This window comes from Lissotriton vulgaris, chromosome 4_1, assembly GCF_964263255.1.
Source record: "Lissotriton vulgaris chromosome 4_1, aLisVul1.2, whole genome shotgun sequence".
Classification (NCBI taxonomy): Eukaryota; Metazoa; Chordata; class Amphibia; order Caudata; family Salamandridae; genus Lissotriton; species Lissotriton vulgaris.
In genome coordinates this window covers 1,779,319,411-1,779,345,289 of record NC_141691.1, presented here as the reverse complement: position 1 = coordinate 1,779,345,289, position 25,879 = coordinate 1,779,319,411, and positions in this window count along the sequence as shown.

Here is a 25,879-nt window from a genome sequence, read left to right as displayed (position 1 = left end):
ATTATCTTCAATATTGTAAAAATTATAGACCTATTTCACTTGTTAACATGAACTACAATTTTTTTCTAAGGCTCTGGCCTTTCGTTTAGAGACCTTCCTTCCTCAGTTATTGGGCACGGAACAATCCGGTTTTGTTAAAGGCCGCCTCATATTTGACATGTTATCCAAATCTCATCGCTTATCCCACTCATTAGCTGCTGTGGCCTTAGACGCTGAAAAAGCATTTGATCGCGTCATTGTTCTTACCTATTCCAAACACTCAAATTATTTGGTTTTGGTCCTAAGATTATCTCCCTGATATCGATTCTTCACTCTAACCCGCAAGCTGCTGTTTTTGTTAATTGTCAATCCTCCCCATTTTTTTATCTAAGAAGAGGTGTTTGTCGAGGATGTCCTTTATCTCCATTCCTTTTTAACCTTGCTTTGGAACCTTTCCGGTCCAGAATTCAGCAGAATGGTGAAATACAGGGTTTTATAGCCAATGACAAACAAGTTAAATTGGCGGCTGATGTCCATGACATACTGCTATTTATTTCAAACCCGTTATCACCCTTCCCTGCTTTTCTTCATTAAGACCTGCTCTTTGTTTCCGTTTCAGGTTATAAACTAAATATAGATAAGTATGAGATCCTGCCTTTAACCAAGCATACTTTTAAAGACGATTTCAATTTCTCAGGTTTTACCAGGAATTCTCATCATATTAAGTATTTAGGGCTTTATTTCACCCCTTCAATCTCAACAACACTTTCCTTATGCTTGGAAAAGTGTAGAAATAAAATCTCCCTTATTAACAACTAAATGGCATCCCTTATATCTCTTATGGTGGGGTTGCCTGGAACCATTAAAATAATGCTCACTTCAAGAATTTTATACACTCTTTGCAACATCCCATCCCTGTTCTTTCAACATTTCTCAAATAAATCAATTCCATATTATTATAATTTTTATAGAACAATAAAAAACCTTGCATGTCTTTAGTGAGACTAACTAAACCAAAAGTAGCGGGAGGAGTTAATTTTCTAGATTTTCCTACATATCAAAATCCTTCCTACTTCGTCAAGCTTCGAGATTCCCCACTGGAATATCCTCTGTGGATAGATCTTAAACAAGCATATTTATCTCCCTTCTCCTTCATAGAGTTTCTCTCTTTCTCCAACAAACCACATTCTATTTTTACTCCTGTTCTTAGACACCCCTGTAAACGTCTTGACCTTACTCCTATTACTCCCCTAATGATCTAAACTTCTTTCTTAATTCCTCTCTTTGGCACAATAAGTTTTTATTGATTCATGACAAACCTTTTTATTGGAAATCTTGCAGAAGTAAAGGCTTAATCTGGATTCATCAACTCTTTTCTAAAATTAAGATATTATCGTTTTTGGAAGCTAGATAGCGTTTTCACTTGCCCCTCTCATTCCACTCTAAATAAAATCTTATCAAAATGGCACTTTCCAATGCACACAATCAAGTTCTATCTTATATTAACCCTGTTCATCCCCCTCTCAGTGGCTCACACACCCTTTTACTTTCGGTCCCTAAGGCTTCTGCTATCTATACTTATATATGCTCTTTACCGCCTGACAGGGAGAAGACTAAAGTTGAACTCTCTTGGGAAGAGGATCTTGGAGTTAATTGGTCAGCTTTTTTATGGAATAAGGTCTGATCCAAAATTAGGAAAACCTCTAGGGCGGCGAACACCACACAAATATGTATTTTTTCAATATATACTATCTAGTCTGTGTTGATTGACCTGGCCTTTGTCCTGTGCAGCCTCAGCTTTTGGGCTAATCACCCCCCTCTAATCACTCTTGGATCCTCGAGCTAGGACCTCTATAAATATTAGGCAGGGTGCCTTCTCTCGTTTTCTATACAGTTGTTCTTCCCCCCTTGGCCTGCCTATATCATTAAGAAACCCTTTGGGGAGCCCCCTTCTTTTGTCTTGAACACCACACAAATGCCATTTTTTTATTTACAACAGGGTTTTGCTCCACCCGGTTATTTTACATAAAAGTTTACTGATACCCGTTGGTCTTGCTCCTCCATCTGCTGATCTGACACGCTTACTCTTTAGGTGCTCACTGGTGCACACTTTCTGGAACAAAGTTTGGTCTCAAATTAATTCTATTTTCAAATCCAATTTTCCTTTCTCTCTTAGGGCTAGATGTAGGTAAAATAGATTTACCGATTTTTAATTACCGAATTCTACCGATTCGGTAATGAAAAATCTGTAAATCTAAGCTGTGGACATGTAGGTATTCCAGATGTGCTGGAATACCGAATCGGAAGTAATCTGTATTGAAGCCCATAGGAATAAATGGGCATTACCGATTCGGTATTTACCGAATCGGTAAATACCGATTTCCACAAGGATGCAGGGGGTGTCACTTTGACACCCTCTGGCACCCCCAAAACAGGCTCGGGTGCCTTGTGGCAGGCATACATGCCCTAAGGGCAGGCCTGCCTGTCACATGGCATAGGTGTGCATGCACACATGTGCATGTACACCGGAATCAGTATTTTACCATCAAATTGGATTTGATGGTAAAATACCGATTCTGTAAGGCCTCTGGGACTCAGAAGAGTCCCACCTACATCTGGGAGCCTCAGATTCGGTAAATTTACCAAATTTTTATTTTACCGATTCGGTAAAATTACCGATTCGGTAATTTTTACCGAATCGGTAAAAAAATGCCCCCTACATACCTGACACCCATTTACCGATCGGTAACGGCCAAAATCGGCCGTTACCGATCGGTAAATGGCCTGAAACGGCCACCTACATCTGGCCCCAATTCACCTATTTTTAGGAAGTTTATCGCCCGTTTGGGATGGGTATATCTCTAACATAAAGATTGTTGATTTACTGTTGGCTGTCGCTTTTCAGCAAATTACAATAAATTGGAATGATTTGACCAAATTATCATTTCAGGCTTGGTTGTATGCAGTATGCTATAATCACAGACTAAACACAGCATTTATTCATCCTATTCATTTACCTATAAAACGCTAAAATCTATGGTTGCCTGTTACAACGTTTAGTGATGCTAATGCGAAGCGCTATTTCTCCATGACTCCTTCTCAGCAAGAAGTTATCTGACTTCCATGACATTTCTTTTTTCTTTAATACTATGTTATACCTTATTAATATGCTTCTTATGCATTGTACATCAGGCCTAGTATCTTATAGATTACATTGTTAATTGGTTCTCTACCTAATTCATTACCGCCATGTTTATATATTATACTGTATTGATTGAATTTTTGTGATTTTTACTTTTTTCTTTCCATTCAGTTTATCTTTTGTGTATTCTTTCTGTTATCATATTTTGTACTTTTATTCTTTAATCAAATTATTCAGAACTTTAAAAAAAAGTCTTATGCCCAACGTCTGTACTCTATGGGCTGGTAAGATGAGCGTTTCTAGTTTCCCGTAACACTTCAAACACCTTCCATCAGGTGTAGACTTACAGAACATGACAGTAAAGACCAAACTTTTTCTGGTTCCACTTTTACCAGAGTTTGCTCACCACACCAAGCTCATCCCAAATGTGGAAAACTCCAGAAATGAATACATATTTTATTATATGTGCAATATGTGTATACGTATAATAATGTTAATGGATAGCACCAGGTACTCAGAAACCCATGTCATAAGAAATAAAAAGTTCCACCTTTACCAGTCTTCACTCGAAGACTTTGTTCTCATTAACTGTGCCTGCATCCTTCAGAGACACATGGAGTGTCCCATTTCCAGGTAAATTCATGGCAGAGCCATCCCAGAAGAGGTAGGGTCTGTGAGTCTCCATATAGTGATGGGTACAGTAAAATCAAGGCATTTGGTTTGTGTGAAAGTTGTGGATTCATACCTAATGGCAGAGCACTATGGACACTTGAGCAGATGATCATCTTTTGCCCAGGGGATTATTCCAAACCTCTTCTTAAATTTGACTCGAAAGGATTCTCATATTATTAAGCATGTTTGTTAAAATGCATTAACTTGAAGCACAATGTAAAATACCATAAAATAAAAACAAGAACTAAATCTACCTCTTTCAATTCCTTCATCCGTTGCTGTGTCTACCTCGGACATTGTTTTGCGGGGCAATGACCAATCATACACACCTTAGGGGAGGTTTGATAGTCTGGTGCAGGCAAACTGATACACATGCAAAGTAGCCAAACAGGGTCTAATAGGTTAAAGAACACCGTCCTACTGGGTGGTTTGGTAGTAGGTCTGTGCATCAGGGTGAAATATCCACAGGATACATAAGTGCTGCATGTAAACACAGAACGGTTTTGAAGTAGCATGCAGTTAATTGATTTAGTTTACATACAACTGGAGTGGGCCAACATGGACCCAGTGGAAAAGCTATGGGTGCAGCTTGGACAATGCCTGGAGTTAGTACAACAAGAAGGTTGGACAAATACCCCCTGTGCTAAATTCCAAACTAAAGAGATTTATAGCCAGGCAAGTAAACACAGAAACACGTTCCACCTAGCTTGAGGTTAAATGCAATGGAGCTGCAAAGGAAATACAATTGGCATCACCATGCAGCAGCTACTATACCAATGTAACCTTACAATACACAAATTACAGGCTAGTAGCTGTGAACAACAGGGATATATTTGCACTGGGAGGTTTTGAGTGACAATAAATAGGAAATAACAGCCAAGCAAATTTAACCATCTACTTTTGCTTCCACAAAGTAAGCTTGCTAATTCATTTTTTAACAAAGACATACTCAAAACCACCCCAACTACAATTAACATCACTTTTATAAGAAAACAATCCATCAATTTACTATATAACTCGAAAATACTGAACACCAAATACAAGAAAATTTTACAACATCTGTGAAGTATGCTGCACATTTTGAGAATATACCCCCCAAAAAAAAGAGAAAGCATTAAAAGCAAAGTATCTCAAATTAACTCTAAATCGTATTGCAATATGAACAAATTTGGTTTTATTATATCTATATTTCTCAAATGTCTATCATTCACAGATTCCAAAATGTCCAAAGTAGCTACCTATATTACTTAACAGAAAAGGAAAAGCCTACTAATATGTATGGGTTATACCCTTTACCTTTTTCTGCCACTAAAAAAACTCTGCAATCAGTTACACAAATTGGGCAATGTTCCCCTAGCCTTGGAGAAGGTGATAGTTACCACTGTATTAAAAAAATCCCTTTCTGGGCCCAGGGAGTCTCTGTAATTAGAGGCCAATATCTCTCCTGCCCTATTCAGTCAAAAATCTGGACCACAGTGTCAGCTGGAAATTATCTCAATATGTGGAAGACATTCTTCTCATTGAAGGAGACCAATTTGACTTTAAGCCGAATGACGGCATGGAATTTGCCTTGCTTATGGCACCTGATAAACTCAGAATGTGGCTTGATGTTTGCCAATCCGATGTCTTGGTCCTCTTAGACCTTTCAGCTGCAATTGATATGGTGAACTGCAATACGGTCTTGGATCGACATGCTTCGATAAGTCTGTGTCACCGCATACAATTGATATGTTGATTGCTATCTGAAAGCTCTCAGATTGTTATTCTTTCGCCATGCTGCTCTGACTTTAAGAACTTGGATTATCGAGTTCTGCAAGGCTCAGCTTTGAGTCAAGTCTTGTTTAACATCTATCTGAGACCTCTGATCACTCTCATTTAATCCCATAATTTCAGAGTAGTGAACTATGCAGAAGACACAAAATTAATTGTGTCTTTATACAACGGCTTACGGTATTGTTGGACCCGGCCCTTTTGGCAGGTTCACCCCCGAAACTTTTTTTTTGCTTTTGCCTAGCCTGTTTCTGTAACCTGGTGTTGGTGATTTTAGGTCTCTGCGCACTTTTTCACTGTAGTCCAGTGAAAGTGCGTGCGCTCTTTGTGTATGTGTGGTGAGAGTGACCGGCCTTCCCATAGGAATGCATGGGGAATATGTGTGACCATGGTAGTTCCTGGTGCGTGGGGAGTGCAGGGTCGAGTTTGGTATGTGCGTACTCGTGAGATTGAATGCTGCACAATGATGTATACGGCATGATTGTGTCTAGTGTGGAAGTGCCACTTCTAGAAGCTGGCATGTTAGTGTAATTTGTGTCTGGCGTGTGATTGGCTGGAGCTGGCTGGTGAGCCTGGCTCCAGGAGTCAGGATCGGTCTGCCCCGGTGGTGAATGGAGATGTTAGCATGCTGATGTGAGGGAGGGGTACACCTGGGACCTGACTAGGGCTGGTCCTTCCCTTCACAATGCTGGCTCCACCCCCTGTGGTGCGTCTGATGTCCCTAGCCTGGCCAGTGAAAGGGAGTTCCCCATAACCAGTTGTAGCTGGTTCTCCCATTGCCTGCACCCTGCTAAACAAAGGATTGTGCTGTATAAATGAGGGGCTGTTACCCCATGTCAGGGTTCTTGATTCTGACTGGCATCTACCAGGGGCGTGCTGCTGTTGGTGCCCAGGGGAAAGCTTGCCTCCCTGGGCCCTGCCCAGCCCCTGGATCCCTGGATGCTGGAGGAATTGCCTTGCTGGGAGCTTTTGTGCTCCATCTTGATGCTCCAGGACTTCTTGGGACCCTTCTTGCTGTAGGGGTCATTTCCTGCTCTGGTGCCTGTGGTTTTAGCTGTGCCCCCTGCGCCTCGTGGTGCTTTATTTCCCATGTGTTGGCAGAGCGATGTTGTTTTCCCTCGGGGGAAGCGCTCCTGCCCTTGTGGTCGCCAGGGCCGGTGCCCACCCTGCATTCTGCCACTTGATTCACTTATTTAATTTATGGATGGGTGCCACCCCATTTATTTAATTATCTAGCGAGTACCCACCTCGCTTCTACGTTTCAATTGCTTTTCGAGGGTGCCTATCCCTCATTGTGCCCAGAAGGAGTTCACCGGCGCAGCCTGGGGAAATACCGGAAGGAGATGTCCTGCCCGCCGCCTGGTTGTGGCCGGGCCGGGAGGAAGTTGTTTCTGGTTTCCCCTGCCTGGGGGAAGCCATTCTCTGCCCTTCCGGTCTCCCGTGTGGAGAGGGAGACCGGAGAACCTGCAGCCAGGAGAGAGAGGAGGTCGGGAGCCCATCCCGCCTCCTCGAGTGCCGGTAATGAAGTCCCGGGGCCCCCAGGATGGGGCCCGGATGAAGCCGCCGTTGAAGGCAGTGCGGGGTCCCATGTGTGAAAGGGAAGCCCCACACCGCAGGAGAAGTGCTGCCAGTCCCACAGCACAGGAAGAAGAGACCGGCCCTAGGGATGGCAGTGCGACGCTGCTGCCTCGCCGAGCAGAGACTGCTCCCTGCACCTGGATAGCCCGGTAAGTGTGGGGCTCTCCGTGGTAGTGGTGCCGGGGGGGAGATGGAGTCAGAGCGGCCCTGTGTGCTCAGTGGGCCGCCCCAATGCTGGGAGAATTGTTTCCTGGGCTAGACGGTCAGTGATTGTCCAGTTAGGGGCATATTTCATTGTGGTGCATTTAGGGCGGCCCCAGATGGCAGTGGGCCGCCCCAAAGTTGTATAGAGCCTGCCGAGGCTCCCACGACCACAGGGCATTGTTATTTAAAGAGCCCATGTGGCTATCCCCTGGCCTTATTTTAGGCACAAGTGTTTGGGGACATATTCACTCAAAGGACCCAGGGGGGTCCTCAGGGGTCAGTGATACCCCCGGTTGGGCCTATTTGACCTTCCAGAGCTAGAGGGCGCCCAAGGATAGGCATGTGTATTTACAGAGCCTAGGTGGCTCCAGCGACATGTGTTCTAAAGGGCCAGTGGGGGCCTTGTCCCAGTTATGCTGATTCCAAGCTGCCCAGCAAGTAGTGGGCAGCTGCACCGTTTAGGCTTTTCTTTTAGGGGGACCTGTTCTTGGTGAACTCAGGAGTGATTGGCACTCCTATCGCCCCTACCTTGGCCTCTCACAGCTGCGCAGCACTTAGTGCCAGCTGCAGCGTTTAGGTCCTTGTGATTGTCATCAGCTGCCCAGCAAGTAGTGGGCAGCTGCAACGTTTAGGTTGGCGCCGGGGGCGCACCCCTGACTGGCGCTACAATGGCAACGCGCCCTGATGTTCTGGACACAGGGCATTTTGATCCCCTTCTTGAGATGGCCAGTTGGCCAGGGGGGCTGGTATGTGGATAGGGCGCAAGGCCATAAGGTGATTGTTGCACAATGTGATTACTTACTAGGGCTTTGATGATAATTGCCTAATGTGATTCATGTGCTTTAAATGTGGTGCTAGGAAATGTAATCCATTTAGTTTGTTTTGCGCACCCTGTATTGATACCTCTAGAGATGGTTTTACCTGTGGAGGTTTGTTTTAGTGAGACTGTGTTTCACTATGATTTACGCCCCTAAATGTGAGTTATGCTTAGGGGGTAGGGTCTAATGTGTTTAGACTAGTGAGGAGATTGCCTACTGTATTTTTACTGGTTAGGCCTAAAAGTGATTTATGGGTAATGTGCAATGCCATTATGCCTGTGATACCTCTAACTGTGTTTTCATGTTTAGGAGGTTGTTTTGCCTAGTATAGTTTATACTAGAGAGGTTATGTGTCCATGCATGATCTATGCCTATGGTTATTAGTATTGCGTAGTGTGTTCCTACCTGTTACCAGTGGTTACTGGTTGTGATCTATAATTGGTATTTGGTGTGACAGTTATTCTAAGTGCTAGTTCTACTAAGTGCTGATTCTGACAGAGGCCCACGTTGGCCTGTCCTGGTGTAAATAATCCCTTGTGAATATTGCCCGTGCCAGGTGGTACAATGTATATTGTGTGATTACTATCTGATGTGTTTTGAGAATACAAAGGCTATTTTTATATAACCTTGTGTGGAGTTTCTTTTGTGGTGTGCCTGGAATGTTGTTGCTGTGTGCTTGCGCAAATCCTTTACACATTGCCTCCGGGATAAGCCGGACTGCTCGGGCCAAGCTACCAAGGGGGTGAGCAGGGGTTATCTTTGGCATGTAACTCCCTTGCCCTGACTAGAGTGGTAGTTTCTGCCTGGCTTTTGCGCAAGCCTTAGCTAACCAGAAATCCCATTTCTTACAAATACGCTGGGCATTCAGAGTTCATCCTGCCATGTAAGCAAACTAAGCCATATGAATCCAGATATTTTCCAAGAGTCGCATCTCATGCTGCCAGAATAGTATTTGGAAAGCTGGATGCTTATCTTTTATGAGGCCAGTAACTCTTTGAGCCAGAAATCAACCCCTTGTGGGTCTAATTTATGGTGGTTAAAATCTCCCAACAGTGTATCTGCATCTTCCTTGAATCTTCCCAACTTGGACCTACACTCAACTTGGACCCAACTTGGACCTACACTCATCACCCACCCTACCCCAGCACATACACATTTACTATTACCAGACATCATACCCTGAGTTGGGGTCCAGGAGGTACAATCTTCAAGCCACCAGCCAATTACATTTAACTTCCAAGAGTATTACATTTTTGGCTATTTTAGTGGATACCAGGGTTATTAATCCCCCCAGGCGGGCGTCCCTGTTGACTCCTCTTAGCAGACCTATTTAGCTGAACAAACCCATCAATCATTGAGGTTTTGTTAGACAGCCACATTCCTTGCAAGCATACAATCTTGTGAAGGTTAAACATTCTCTTAAAACCTTCTAGTTTTGATATTCTCCCAAAACCATTGATATTCCATGTTAGTATCCCATAGCTGTGTGACGACTCAGAATCCAAATTTGATTTTGCTTAGCCACCCATCTTCCCAATGGGCTGGTGAGGAAAGGACCTTATACCTATTTTAATTGTTCAACTCTCTCCAGGGGCTAACTATTTCAGAGTGTGTCATGGTGATTTCAAGGTCTTCCTTATCCCTAAATACCTGGTCACTCACCTGACCTGCGTTGGTACTAACCCTGCATGGTACCTTAGAAATAATTTATAATGATTGCTCGATTCAGGCATCTCAGATTCCAGGACTAACTTGATCCCTTCTTTCAGCACCTCATGCTGCTCCCTTACAAGTGCAGATTTTGCCAGCCCAGAGTACGACAGGACTTTTGTGACTTCACTCCCTTTGTAGTTTTTTGTGAATGGCTGAGATCTTTTGTCCCTATTTCTTTCAGCTATCACATTTTGAAAAGGAAAATAGTAACTGAGACCGATTTAAAGGTAGTAGCTTTTCAAATTTCTTCCCTCTCTTCCCATGTTGAGATGGTTCAATATGTAACCTCAAGTTGCATCCCATCCTCACTTTCTATTTCTAAGGGTCTCACTCTTTGCTCCCCCGTTCCTAATACCAGACGTTTACATTTTCCTTACCTCTTCCTATTTGATCCTCGGGATCTCTCTTTCCTCTTTTCCTGCCCACATGTTTAGCATTACTAGGCTCTCCCTTACTTTGGGGTTGTGGGCTATTTCTCCTCATTCTGCCTCAAGGGCCCCTTTACTCTCCTTCAAGATGCTGTACCTTCTTGGAGTTCTTGTGGACAGTTACAGGGGGATTCTTTTTTGATCTTTTGCCAAATTATTGAACCCTCTATCTTTTCCTGCATCCTTATTCTTCTGCTGTTTATCATTTGTCCCCTTCCATAGACCATTCCTCACTCTTCTTATCCGATGTATATATTGCCTTTATCTAGTACATTCCCCAAGTTTCTTTATCAATATTAGTTTATCTGTTGGCATACACAATTTGTAATCTAGTCGACTTGGCTGCACCCTCTTTTGCCTCCTGATGGGCTGGAATTCCATTGTTGTTTAACTCCTTCTACTGGCCTTAGGAGAGATGGCATTTGGTCCCAAATTTGTTTTAGTCACCCACAATAATCTGTAGCTGGTCTTTTTGAGCTTTTAAGATGTATTGTTCAAAATTGATACTTCCAGCAGACCTTGCAAAGTTTTTTGTAATATCAACCTTATGTCTAACAAAGAGGCCGATGGTGTTGCTGGGATATCTAGGTTTAAAATGGAATTTTGAAATGATCATTCAATGGCTTCAATTACAATAACCGAAAACTGCTCCATTCTCTTTTGCTTCTCCTCTTGCTCTCCTATATAATTACTAGACTGCAAGCTACAATGCTCAATATCTGTCCTCCCTCTGCACTTGGGGACCTCTGTTCTTGAGGGGGAAGAAGAGCCAGAGTGAAGAAGGCAGCCTTGGTTCCAGAAATAATTCATGCTGACTTAGCGTATCTTGATTACTTTTAGAAGGCAAGCTCGTGTCTAACGATAGCTAACTGACATTCTCACCCTGCATTGGTTGCCCTTCCCCAGTCAACCAGGTTTGAGATGGCAGTTGTTTCCATTTCAAATGTTTGCCCACAATGGCCTTGATCGATTTAGTGAATGACACCCCCTGTCACATTTTGATGGGGACTTTTATGAAGAGATTGCTTCTTAGGTCAACACACATCATCCTTGTTGTTTCCTCTCTGGGGTTTTGCCACGCTCTCATCTGGTTTCCTATTTCCCATTATAGCTTTATTATTCAGTTTTAAACGGTTATTCTGCCCTTTGCATGTCTTACTTATCTCTGGAGCCATCTTTTAGTATAGCTTAAATATAATAAAATTATTTGTGGGTCCCATAATTTATTTCCTCGTGCTTTTATATCCACAGGACTGCCGCTTGCACTCCTCCAGGGTCCTGCCAGAGGCTGCTCAGCTCTGCTCAGCTCAACTCAAGCTGTTCAACTCCATTCAGGCAAAAAAAACTTTATCCATATTACCAATCACCTTGTCGCCCCCAGGCACCGTCAGACACTTAACTCTGCGTTCCTGCTGTAGCTGGGTGCTCTGCCACACGCCTGTCGCTGCTTCCACCCAATAGATTTTTCTATTCCACTTTTCCCAGTCCTCAAAGCTGTTGGGGGAATGATTTCCCCCCAACCACTCTCTCTAAAAGCAGTCTAGGCATAATTAGCCACACGGGCTCAGGCGTGCACTGCCGCACACTGTGCTCCTAATGGCTCTCCACCGCCGCTGACACAGTTGCCCCAATCTGGTCCCGCCGCTGGCTTTTCAGTGCTACACGTTTATAGAAAAAGGAAAGAGTCCGAAAATACGGAACACTTAGGTTCGTTTGGGGTTTTAAAATTCAAATTAAGATTATGGTCTGCTTCGCTTGCAGCACACAGAACGCAGAGGACACGGATCTCCTTCAGTCCAACGTGGGGCGGATCTAATGATTGGGTGGTCAAGAGCATGCTACTATTCGTACGTGTAATCGTCTGCAGCATGGGCACAGCAATTACAGCCTCAGGAAGCAGTCTATAAAGTACTAATTTTCAATGTCATAAAATATTTTGATATCATTTTTTGCATTCTACAATTAATGTAACAAATATTATGAAATATAATTAAATTAATCTTAACTCAATCTATACATTACTTTTAATAATGAATAAGGCATAATAAAACCCTTTTTTTACTTTAGGTGGTTGCTTATTTCGTAATTTAAACTAGAGAAAAAACAAGGTAACTAAATGTATTTAATTTTTTTAATGTGAAATGAAGTTAATCGTGCTGTAGCATTTTATCTTTAAATCTACATTTAAAATAAATACTTAACATTTATTTGCATTAATATTTAACATAAAAATATTTTAACAGACTTTCCATAGTTAAATAAACGTTATTACTTTTCCCTATACTTTACCATAGGGAAACTTCACAGTCAGGGCAGAGATTTGTGTGTACAAAAGGATAATGAAAAGTAAAACATACCATAGGGAGATCTATGTCATTGGGGCTGAGATTGCCGTATGAAAAAGCACAGGTAATTGTTCCTCGCCCAGCACTACTAGCTGAATGTTTTTATCTAATGTAATGTAATCATTTAAATTCTTTTTCATTACCTTACTATTACCTTAAAATTATCTTTCTCAAATCCAACCTTATGAAACTTTTTTGAGCATTAGTTATTAAAAGTGAAGTATAGGATTAATAAAAAGTAATTCAATTATATTTAATGCAATGTATTTTTTGAATAATAATTTAAAATGCAAATAATTAATAACATATTTAAAATTTAAATATAAATATACACCACCTTTATATATTTAACAATTAATTATAATGTATATTTATTGAGTATTTTAAATAATATGATTTAAATTCACATTATTTGCTATGGGGTTTACAGTTATGTCCCTGCCTCCATTATTTTCTATGGGAGGGTGTTGCAGTGGCAGAGGTGATGCTAGACTTACTGCTGTTTTTTTTTTGGGGTACTTACGCTCCCATCCTTTATTTAGGGGAGTGGAGTCTGTCAGTGTACACTTTTGAGTAACTTGACACTACTTTTTTTTGTGAATACCCAAAAGTAGTAAATTACTCAATTTACTTCTATGATTACCTTTCTTAATAGCCCCGATAATCTCCATGTCTCATTCATCATCTTTTTCTTCTTAAGCATCCTCTATTCAGTATCCCCTGCATGTTCTTATTTACATCTCCTTCACTTCACCAATCTTCCCAATTACACACACACAATGCACCCACTGAACTTTATGCACTGATTTTTCCTTAACTTTCATTCTTTCAATATGTTGACAGCTGGGTACCACCTTCACACCTTTTCACATACTATCACAATTACAATTGGCACACAGACCATTGCTCTGTGTGCTGTGCAGAGAGTCCAAGGATTGGATTAGCATTTATTTATAACCCCTTTATTAACCACTAACTGAAACTGTGAGAAATTGACACTGTGTTCAGCCTAAAATCACAGCTCTAAATCCTCGACAAAACACAACCTGAACTCTTACAGTTAAATAGGAGCGACTCGTTTCACTCCACGCACTATACACGAGTAATATGTATTGTGTAAAAGCTGTGGAAAAACACATCTTGGAAAAAGTAAATACTTTTACGCATTGCAAGCTTAAGTGACCATGCAATGTGAATAGCTCTCCTCTTCCCAGGCTCAGAGGGCAGTGTCTATTTTTGCTGGTTGTCGCTGGTGGCGGTGAACAAGGTGCCACCACCAGGTACCGCATAGTGACACTACTCTTGATAAATTATGTTCTGACCAGTTGTTTCAATACTTCTTATTAAGTGCACTTTGCAAGGCTGCTTCGTGGCTCAGTGAGGCGAACACTTACGACTGAAAAATGTGGCGGTTTACAGCTCACCATCCTGAGTGTGCAGACTCAGGACGTGATTTAGGTCTTGGCAGATGGGCTACTCCCCTGACAACGTGACAGCTATCTTGTCCGCCAAAATATAAATTCCATTACATCCTATGGGAGTTATGTTTCGGGGAAAGGGATGTCCACCAAGGTCTAAATGAGGCCCTCAGTCTTCCACCCATCTGAGTTCGGAAAAAAAGTACCATTAAAGTGGGAACTATTTAGACCTGTTATTGTCAGCATAAAAGCTAAACTTGTGGGATGAAGTGACTTATGGATAACATATTGTGCGCCATGTAAATGATGAGTATTAATGTAAAGTGATGTGTGCCATATTTGAATACATTCTATGTATAAGTAAGAAGCTAATGACTGTTTTACTTATAAAGCAAAAAAGAGATTTCAGAAAAGCTCAGCAGAAAAGTCCTGTTTGTGGTTTAGGGAAAATCCCACAGATAACTTCTGGTTTCGTGGAAAACTGCATTCAGGGGAGTTTTGAGAGGTTCACACAAATTTGTCAACAACAAATTTCAAGATAGTACAAAGGCTGAGTGTCCCATAGGTTATTGTAATGAACGAATAATATAACAGCGCTTTTGTTAGCACGAACTTCAAATATTCTATCGGGAAATTCCCTCGGGTTTAAAATGTAGGAATTGAAACACATCAACTGAACATATGTTTGAAGAAGTTGGAAATGCTGTTCACAATGCTGACAGGATAATAGTTAAGGACAGGGCGGAAGTAGAAATCTTGTTAATTGCTCTTAATTATTAAAAGTAAAAAACAAACGTGTTTTCCTGGTAGATAATAAAACTCAAGACGTGTAAAATTGTTCAGCCCTTAGGCAGAAAGTCACTAAATAATGTAAATGTTTTTTGTAAACGTTGAGGGCCTCATCGTGAGTGGCAGTATTGCATCCAGAGTGGTAACTCCACATAGAATTCAGCGGCTCGCCCTTCTGAGTGGTCTGATGTCCCAAGTTCCAAAAACTCTGGGTCTGCAAACTCGTGATCTTATTTTTTAGAGCCCAGAGACACGGGGTTCGAATTCACTGGTTGTGGGTGTGAATTCAGTGTAGCCAGTGAAAGGGTGGGGGCACAGATGTGCACCTGTCCGACCCATGCAGTATGAATGGGGGAACATTTTACAAGTGCCCAAGCACGCTCTGAACCCTTCTTTCCAACCACCCTTCCCCAGATCTCCCTCAGGAGGACGACCTAAGGAAAGTGGCTGAGTCAATGCCTTTACCTCAAACCCGGACCACAGCACGGGAGGAGCAAACAAACTCCTGCCCACAGTGGGGCATATTATCAGGAAGTGCTTTAAAATTATCGCCACTTTAGCGGCAGGAAACTGCTGCTAAAGCACAAATAATGGGCTTGATAATATGCCGTTCAGAATTCCCTTAGAAGCCCATGTTCACACCAGAACATGGGCTACTATGAAAATTCACAAGGGCATATTATCAAGCCCATTATCGCCGCTTTAGCGGCAGTTTCCTACCGCTAAAGCAGCAATAATTTTAAAGCCCTTCTTGATAATATGCCCCTATGTTCCTAGCTTCCCTGGACCAAACCAGCCTTCATTGCGACTTTTTCCACCTGCTCTGAACAGCCAGAAAATAGCCAATTTGCTCACCAAAATAAATAAAAATAAAAAAACGCACGCCAAAAGTTCCATTATTCCTGGGTATGTGGGGTTATTCCCCATTCTGCAGACAAAACTTTAAAAAAAGCCACATTTGATGCAGGGATACTGGTTAGAATCAAAGATACTCACAAGTTTCCATGAAAATCTTGCACATTTGCAATGAAAGCAGCCGCGGTTGGTGCAGATTAGAGCCGTGGATGGTGGTGCCGGGTGGGGTGCCTGGGGGGGTGGGGGGAGGGGGATTTTGAGAGACGACCACGAGGGAAAATTAACTATTTATTTCATTTTTCCTCAGAATCATCTCTGGAAATGCCGCCCACCTCCCCCCCCCCAACCGGCACCACCACACTTACCAGCAGCGGCCTCTGCTAAATGAAAGCCTCAGGGGCAAATTTACAAGCCCCTTGCCCCACTTTTACGTCACCTTTAACATGGGAAAAGTGACGCAAAAGTGGCGCAAGGACCTTGTTAATCTGTCCTTCAGTGTTTAGAGAGGCAGTCACATTGATGACAGGAATAAACATTATGGAGCTACCATTTACCATAAACTTCACCTTAACCTGTGGGAGAAGCCATCTTGTGGCAGTAACGAATAATCAGAAAAACAAAGCACATGGCAACAAAACACCAAAGCATCTCTCGCGCTCTCTCTCTCTTTCTTTGTCACACACACATACACACACACACCCACACACTCTCTATCCCTCTCTTTCTTTCTCTATTTTTACCAACAAGGTTTTGATATCTGTTGATTCAGTTGTAGAGAAGAATCTGGAAGACCTCACACACAACACAGCATTTTAACAGGCGCTAGAGTTGGCTATTTGCTGCATGTTTTGTAAGCATGGCGGTGGAGCCTGAGAGGATGACTGTGAATTGTGTTTAAAAAACAAAGAAGTATTTCCACTTAGCCACCATAGCAGCCATACTCAGGAGAGTGCTGCATTACTTCTAATGACGGAGATCCGATGTATGGGCATGTACAGGCAATTGTTTCCAGCCCCCTCATCTTTGCTGTATATACCAGTAGCAGCTGGTGTGCCATTGGAGTGGTGGGCAGAGTAGAATAGGGGGAACAAAATAGTAAAATAAAAAGTTTAAAAAAAGAACTTACTGAACTTACTTATTGTGCCCACCACAACACTGCTCTTCTGTTTCTTCCTCGCTGCAGCACAGGCCCCCATCCTCCCCAGCGGCCAATCCTGACGCTGTTCTCATGCATGTGAGCAGCTTCAAGATGGGCCTGAGCGCCTTCGATTTGCGCTCCCAGGGAGACTGGGAGCCTGTGACTGCTGTCTCAAATCTAGCAATGCAGCTGGGGTTGGAGAGATCTTCACTGCTCATGACGCTGTAGCCAGCCTGAGACGGACAGGCAAACGGTCATGTGAACTGCACATGGTGCTCACCACTCTGCCGCCTGCCTTGCCCCGGGATGCTCCCCACAAGCCTCATTTAATGAAAAAAAAAGAAAACGATAATAAATATGTTTTATTATTGTTTTTTTATTTTTATTTTGAGGCCGGCAGGGGAGGAGGGCGATGCTCCTCCGCTGCAGCAGAGGAGCAGCCCTGGCATACAAATCCTCACAGATCCCTTTATAACTGATGTGCGGTGCATAGCGGATAGTTGCTGAAAGTGGATCATTTTCACTCTTGGCAGCTTATCTGTTCTGGATGCTGATTCAAAAGATAATAAGCTAACTAGTGTCACTAAAATGACTAGATTTGTAAGCAAACAGTAGCTGTCAAGTTGCCTGATCTATAATGTGAATGTCATTGCTAGCAGGGCAATATCTACACATTGTAAAAGAAAAAACATCAGTCTCGTGATAGCATATAAAGTCTAATTAAAAATACCCAATATGTAAACAAAATATTGCTTACATATATGTGTTAGTTAGCTTTTTATGCAGCTTGTCTCAATACAAGTGAATGGAACCTAGAATATGTGAATGATACTGTTAACTAATAATCTGGTGCCCGGACCTTCTCACAAGAAAGAATGTGAAACCAGCTTGAAGAACTGATACTGCAGCCACTGACAACTACTGACTCTTCTGTTTTCTAAAATTCTCTCTTCATGGTGTCAATCTTCAGCACGAGGCAATGCTTAGACTACTGTGCAGAAAATGTGCAGATGCTCTGCCTAAAATATAATAGCAGTTATTCATTACAAATATGTGTACTTCGGCATGCATTGGGAGACTTTAGTGGTACTTCAGATTAGTTCAAGTTCAACAGACCTTTTTTCGAATTTCATAAAATTCATAAAAGTACCACATTAAAACAATTCAATTACATAACAAATACAAATTACAGAATTCATGATTATTAAAAATCTAATACAGCTCTCATAAGAATATTTTCAGGGGTTTTCCATCATTTTAAGTGCACGTGTTATAAGTCTCAAAAAAGTGCTAGTGCGATAAATCAATTCATCTGTGTCCTGGGAGAGTAACATTAAATAGGACTCCCCTAACGAAAGGGGTTGTGTTTTCTAAAATAAGGAGTTAAAAACCAATTGATGTATTTTAAGTAAAATATACAGAAGAATAGAAAGTGCAAATCATTCTGTTTACTAATACCATCACACAGACATGGATTGTAATGCGTTGTGTGATGATAGCCCAGGGGAAAGCCCAGTAAGAATTTCACTGAACCCGCCCTTAGCCGAAACAACAGTGATCTCTCCGAATTAGTCATGGGTAAGGTGAGGTATGATGCAAGTGGTCTCCTATATAAATCATTCCTCATATAACTCACAACAGTTGATTTGAGGATTTCCCTTTCCATTCATTCGGAGTTATAAAGTGCATACAGTGCTTGTTTGACCTCAATTTTTTCTTTGGGTTCAATCCTACTTGGGTCGGAGAAAAGATCTCCCCTGTCCACGACGCTCAATGTTTTTAGGACTCCCGAAAGCCAGGGGATCACCATACCATGGTCGCATTTAATGCAGTCTTTTATAATATTTTGCGTTAAAATGGCTGAGTTATTTCTCCAGATCCTAATCCAGAATAGAGCTGGTCTGGTTCTAATAAAATCACATACATAGGGGAGGTTTAGTTCCTCATGACAAATGAATTCGGAAGATGAAACTGGGGCACCCAGTATTTTTCTACAGAATCGACCTTCTTGCTGGATACTTGGATTTTTTTGCAATTCCCAAACCTCAGCCCAATATGTAGCTACGGGTAAGCACTGTAACCTAAAAAATTTAAAATAGCTCTGGTGGCACCTATTTTCTTTGGGCGGGACAGGCTCAAAACGGAATTGGTGCCTTTCGAGAGCTTGCCCATGGCGTGGGCCGAATGCCCACTCCATGAGCCGTTCGCAGCTAAAACCAACCCTAGGTACGGGAATGTAGTTACTGATTCTAATTTGTCTGTCCCTATATGTATAATATTGAGCTTTCATTTCCCGGGTCCACATGGCATAATAAAAGTTTTTTTTAAATTTACACGCAGATCTAAGCCCTCCATATATTGGACGAAACTTTTAACAAGTAAACGAAGGGCATTTCGTGTTCGGCCCATGAGGACTGCATCGTCTGCGTATAATAAACTGGCAATGGTTGCCCCTGGATTATTGGTACATCACTGGTCACTTGTTTTAAGGTTTTGGCTAAGCCATTAATGTAAATAATAAACAACAGGGGTGCTAAAACGCACCCCTGTCTAACCCCTCTACCAATATTGATGGGTCCAGAAACTTCTCCGCCCATCCCAATTCTCACTTGTGCTTTGAGATCGGTGTGGATGTAGGCCAGGAAGTTAACAAGAGCCTCATCCAGTCTATAGTTCAAAAGGATTGACCATAGTTTAGATCTATTCACTAGAACGAAGGTAGATGAAAGATCCATAAACGCAAGGTAAATAGGGGACGATCGGGCAACGCTATACTTATCAATTATCAGTTTTAAGTTCAAGCATTGTTCGACCGCCCCCACCTTGCTCCTGAATCCCATCTGACACGGGTCCAATAGACCTGTATCTTCAATCCACTCTACCTCCCTATTGAAAATTACTCGCCCCAAGATTTTTAAAGTATTGTCCTGAAGGGAAATCGGGCGGTAATTCACTGGGTCCAACCTCTCGCCCTTTTTAAAAATTGGCACTATAGTACTAGTTGCCCAGGTAGTGGGCATGGGCACTGGTTGCAGGCTATTAAAAACATTGAGGAGGATTGGTGCCCATAGATCTGTTCTATGCTTGATTATATCTATGGGCAGTCCATCAGGACCTGGGGCCTTGTTCCCAAGGGTCTCTTTGATGGCTATTTCCACCTCATGGAGATCGATCTCTAAGCCGCGGAGCTGACCAGGGGTATAGCTAGTTGATTCCTCAAGTGGTGCGGCATACATTTTGGAGAAATGGGCCTCCCAAGAGCTGCTGGTTATATTGCAGCTAATTGGGGTAATTGTTTGCCCATTTCTCGTATTTTTCAAACAGCTGACCAGAAAGGGCCACTGCTTTTCAAGTTTGCACTCCCAACCAGCGACTCCCACTGTTCTGTCAATAATGCAGCCTTTCTTTCAGCTATTTGAAGTTTATAAAATTTCCTGGCTGCCTGTACCTCCATTATGCGCCTTGGTTTAGTGGTTAGTGCCCTGCGCAATTCCCTGTTTGCTAGTGAGCAGGCAGAATCAAACCACCTTGGCTCTTTCCCTTCTTTTGGCAGTGGAACTGACAAGGAAGTTTTTATGTCTAGACACAGTTTACCAAAGTCAGCGATTATCCTGTGACAGTTCCCATCCATGGATAAACAAGAATTGATTAGCTGGGGATATTCCCTTTTTACACATTCCAATATTGCCCCACTGTCAACTCCCCTCCATTTTAGTTGCAGGCCGTCACCCGAGGGTGTAATGTCTCTTGCGCCATTTACGTTAGCATATACCTGGCTAGGGCCTAATTGCAAGGTCACTGTGAGGGGGTTATGATCGCCAAACAATGTTTCTACCACTGTAAATTTTGTTACGCAATCCAATAAGTGGGGAGACATAAAGATAAAATCAATAGTGGAGGAACAATCCCTGCCTCTGAACGTGGCAGCATGATATGTGCTAGGAGTGTGGCTTGTATCCATAGCATTGCTGAGAGTATGCTCAGTTAGTATGTTAACTAATTCAATGCCCCTTCGTTCAGCTTGATCTAAGTGATTTCTATCCTTAGTCCAGCAATTCTTTGGGATTTTTGCATTAAAGTCCCCCCCGATTAAAATCCCTGTTTCCTCCTCAGTTTCTAAACTGGTTTCAAGGTTTCATAAAGTCTTAGAGAGTGCTTCAAAGTTCTTGTTAGGTACAGAATAAAAATCAGTATTATAAAAGTTGATTAAATAAATCCGGGTCTTTCGCTTGAACTCCAAAATCTGTATGTTCGGGTTTCCTCTTGAAAGGTCTCTGATTGTACCACCGGCCAGTATCTTGATCCCAATGAACAAGCCTCCCACTGCACGTCCTAAATCAGGCTTGGTTGCTGTCACACTAAAGCAATGATAGCCCTCTATATGTAGATTCTCAACAGCCCATGTCTCCTGAAACATGATAATGTCTTTACCATCCAATAGCTGGGCCCATTGCGGGTCTGACAGTCTAGATTCTAGCCCTGCTACATTCCAACTAAGGATTGACAAGTCACAGTGGTTGGTGTGGCTAATTGACTTGCTCCTAGCACTCATAACCGTACTTCGCTTAGAGTTGGTTAGTGTAGGAGATGCATCCTCTTGTATAATTACAGGTGTGGCAGTGTGATGGTGCACTACTATTTCCTGAGTTGTGTTGGTTAGTGTTGGTGGTAAATGTTGCTCATTGTCATTACTTTCATCTTGATGTCCGATGTTACCTCTTCTTTTCCCCAGTCAGTCCTGATCTTCTAAATTTGAGAAGGCATGTTCAAACCGGTTGTATGTTGGGATATTATATGGGGGCCTCAACTCATTTTGAGGCAGGTTCCGGTTTAAATTCGAACTTAAATATGGCCTCTCACTATGGTTGTGCAGGGGCATAATGGGGTAGTATGGGTGTGGCATCGGGTGTCCTGGGAATAGGGCCTGGTAGCACTGAGCAGGGCCGTTCATAAAGCTAAAATCTTGATTCAGTTGGTGCAATGGGAATTGGTTCCTGGTACCAAGGTTTAAATCCTGATAAGACACAGCCGGGTTATTCCTAGGGTTAGAGTTTGGGGCTAGGTGTCTGTAGAAGTACCCCAGAGGTAGCAAGGTCGTATTAAATTCCCAGAGAGAGGGCAGTGGGGCATTGGCAAGGGTTTTTTGAGCCCATTGAGGGGACCTGAAATTTATGACTATGCAGTCCCTCTAAATGTTTTTTCTCAGCGGGCCCACCCACCCGACTCTTTGTGTTTGAATAATCTCCCTTGCTCCTTCCATTGGAAAATTACAATTTATGGATAGCCAATGGAGAATCCTATTTTTGAGCGTAATGGGATTTTCCTCTTGGTCATTCCTTAATTTGGGCACGTTGACTAAAACCAGCACGTACGCCCCGCATTCAGGCGGCAGGCTGATGCGGGTGGGAATCTTCCTCGTGTTGGTTGCCATGTTTAGTTCAGGTTGAACTATAGGGAAGTTTTGGGCGTCATTCTTCAAACTAGCTACCTTAGTTGTGTTGGAAGTAGGGGCATGATTGGCTAGAGGTAGGTTTTTGCTTGTGCTTGGTGTAGGCATCGGGGGAGTAAGTTTATTGTGACCATCTGTGTTTGTATTAGCCCCAGTATTTTTGGCCTTAGTTCCACTTAGTATCCCCACGTTGGATTTATTTGTTACAGTCTGCCCTATGCCTAATTTTGTTACATGATCATCCAACACTTTCAGCCTCTTATCCATGTTTAGGATTTGTTGGTTGATTGGCCCTAAAAGGGTAGACAATAGGGTCTCCATCCTCCCCCAGCAGCCTTCGTTCCCCATCGCTGCACTGGCTTCTATGACGTGGGTATCTGTTTCGTTAACCCCTTCAGCGCGGCGTGAATTTTCGCTCTTTGCTGAAGGTTCTAATGAGCCTATCGGCTCATGACGGAACTGTTCCATCATGAGCACAGCTCAACCGACGCTCATGACGGAACTGTTCCGTCATGAGCATGGAAGGGGTTAGATTGATCTTCCCCCTTATCCTTTTTCTGCTCTACAGAGGCGGGAATCCTCCGACGCTGCTTACGCCCACCCTTGTTTCTCTGTTTTTTTGGCGATAGCTCAGTGTCTAGGTGTTTCAGTGTTCTCTTAGCTTTTGCCCCCTGGTTCACACAGGAATACTGTCACTTTTGTCCCCCTCAGTGTTTGATATGTCAAGATCCGGACATGGGTCATTGCCATCTCGATGTGACAGATCGTTTTCCAGTGGTGCACAAGAGTCTTGACTTATATTCATATCAGACCTGAGCATAGTGGGAGTTGAAGATAGCCTGCTACCTAAGGTAAATTGTTCCGGGGGGGCTGTGTCCACAATTATGCAGTACTCATTGAACCTGTGCCTGGAAGCCCTGCATAGGATGCGGCAAGTAGAGAATCCAGTGAGTTATCTTGGTTCAAAAGAGGGGGCAAACTTGATGGAAGCGAAAAGCGCCTTTCAGTGTTCTGGATGGCTGTTGCAACAACGTCAATAGTCTTCTGGAGCATTTTATCAATGGCGGTCAAACTTGGCCGTGGGGTGGTGGAGGTTGTTAGAGCCAATTTGTGCATGTCTTTAGGCCTAGACACTGCCGGTATTCTTTTCCCCATGATATACGTTTAATCTGGGTTAGTTATGTAACAAATATTTAGGCAGTTTAAAATGCTCTTATCACTGACCTGACAACAATGCAAATGGTCCAGGTGGAAGGTGTGGAGGGCCTGCCAAGGAGGGTGGCCCAGCCCGGCCTCTTCTGGCCTCTGAGGGCCAGAGAGGGCCCGCCATTTGCCCGGGCTTAGCCCGGCGTCCCGCTCGCGTCCCGCGAGGGAGGACTGTCGGTAATTTTATGCGCCTCCTGGCGCTGTGCGGTAGTCACGTACTTCAGATTATATAAAAACGACATAGCAATTTCATATTAAAATGAAACTGTGCATAGTAAGGCACATATGAGCATTAGGAATTTTGGAGGTCATGCAATGGTACTAATGAAGAGATAGAGGGCCTCATTTACAAAAATATGATGCAGCTCAACATCACAAGCCATTTTGTTGCGCCGAGCAGCATCATCTTAAAAGCACAAGGATGTGTTGTATTAAGAACAATATGACACATCCGTGTGCTTTTTCCTGCACTGGCACACAACTGGCTGACATGCTACAGCACAGACACCCTTGCATGATGTTGCAAGGGGTCCTGAGTTGCGGGGATGATTGTTTTTGTGCAGGATGGGACACCTGCATAAAACTATCATTAACCCTTTCGCTGCGGCTGCGATTTTACCGCTGTGCGGTAAACAAAAGAACAGGGCGGGGCCGTGACGAACCCCAGCCGTCAGTACACGCCCACCGCGGGGCGTGGCGGCTGGGGTTCATCACCAGCATGTGAGGGGTTAATGGCATAAAAGTATAATAAATAAATACAAGTATTTCTCCTGGTTGCTCCCCTACTACGCCTTCCTTGGGAGATATAGGAATCTGAAGCATTCACAGCTTTACAAAACGTTGCAAATCTGGGAATGTGTCAGGTACCATGGATGTTTCATGGGATACCCACAGCAACACCCCTGGAATGCCCTTTTCATGCAGAGTAATGCAAGTAAGGGGCCCATATTTACAACACCATGAACAGTCATGCAGGGTGACTTTACGAGGCCTCATAAATATGAGCAGGCACACTGCGCCACCGGTCTGTCAGAAAAAGTGATGCACCGGTGGCACAGAGGGTTTGTAAATGAGGGCCAGAAATTTTTAGACCTGTCAGCCTTAAGAACACCCTCCCCAAAATCCATGCTGACTTCATGTTAGCTGGCTTTAGGCTCTGCCCACATTACTACTGCTGACCAGTGCTAAAGTGCATTTGCTACCTCCTTAAACATGGTAACATTGGCTTATCCCCAAATGGCATATTTATTCTGCTTGTAAGTCCCTAGTAGAGTGCTAATACATGTACCCAGGGGCTGTAAATAAATCCTACTAGTTGTCATCAAAAATGTTTGCTATTTGACAAAATATTATGATTTATCTAATTTAGGACCCCTACCAATCCGCATTTGTTTCCCTTTTTACTGCTCTTTAAGACCCTCCCATGCACCCTGCTTGTGGTCTAATGTATTCTTAACTTTATATGGTTGGGAAATCTGAAGCTAGCCCCCCACAGTCTTACTGACCAAGATATGCCCTTGGTGGTGCAACCCCAGTTCTGGAGATTTGGAAGTGGGCTTGGAGGTGTTCTACCAGTCCATCTGTGGATCCAGCAGAACTGATGCATCTCCTCTACTTTGCGGCTCAATCCAGAGCGGAACCACCACATTGTCTCTAATGTGAGGGTTCTCCCAGCGTAAGGACTCTGCAGCCCACATTGGCACCGCCTCTTTCACTGACACTTCGCATTGCAAAATTGTGATGCAGCCTCAATGTGCGACCTCACAATGCTACACAACCAGGGCTTAAGATTTTCTTGTTCAGCAGGTCAAACTGGACTTCTGTAGCAGGTCCATGCTCCATCGTAATCGGCCTGAACATGTTACTTTGTACCGGACTAGTGCATCCAGACATCCACAATCTTTAAACCTGCATATCTGCATTTTTTCTGAATGGATCTTTGTCACATTGGTCTTGTTTTGTTTATTAAAATTACTCTATTTTTCTAATCTGGTGAGGGATCCTTTTGTAGTGTGTTTCCACAGTGTTAATGTTTGAGGTGTTGCACAAATACTATACATACTGCCTTTAATTTAGGTCTGGCTGCTGTGTGCCAAGCTACCTGAGGGTTGAGCGCAGGTTAATTTAGGGTTTGTTTGTAACTTCACCCTGACAAGGATTGTGGTACCTGCTTGAGTAGGGTTTCACTTCCTCTCAACTGGCAACCCAATTTCTTACAGAAATAATTCAAATTTCTTGGTAGTCTGTCCTATGAATGGATCCAAAATGTGAGTGACAATTCAAACAAACAAAGACTCAAAAGGGCTGACCAAAAACTCCTCTATAGATATATCAGATATATCATTTGCATTATTTACAAGAAGTCAGGAGACAGA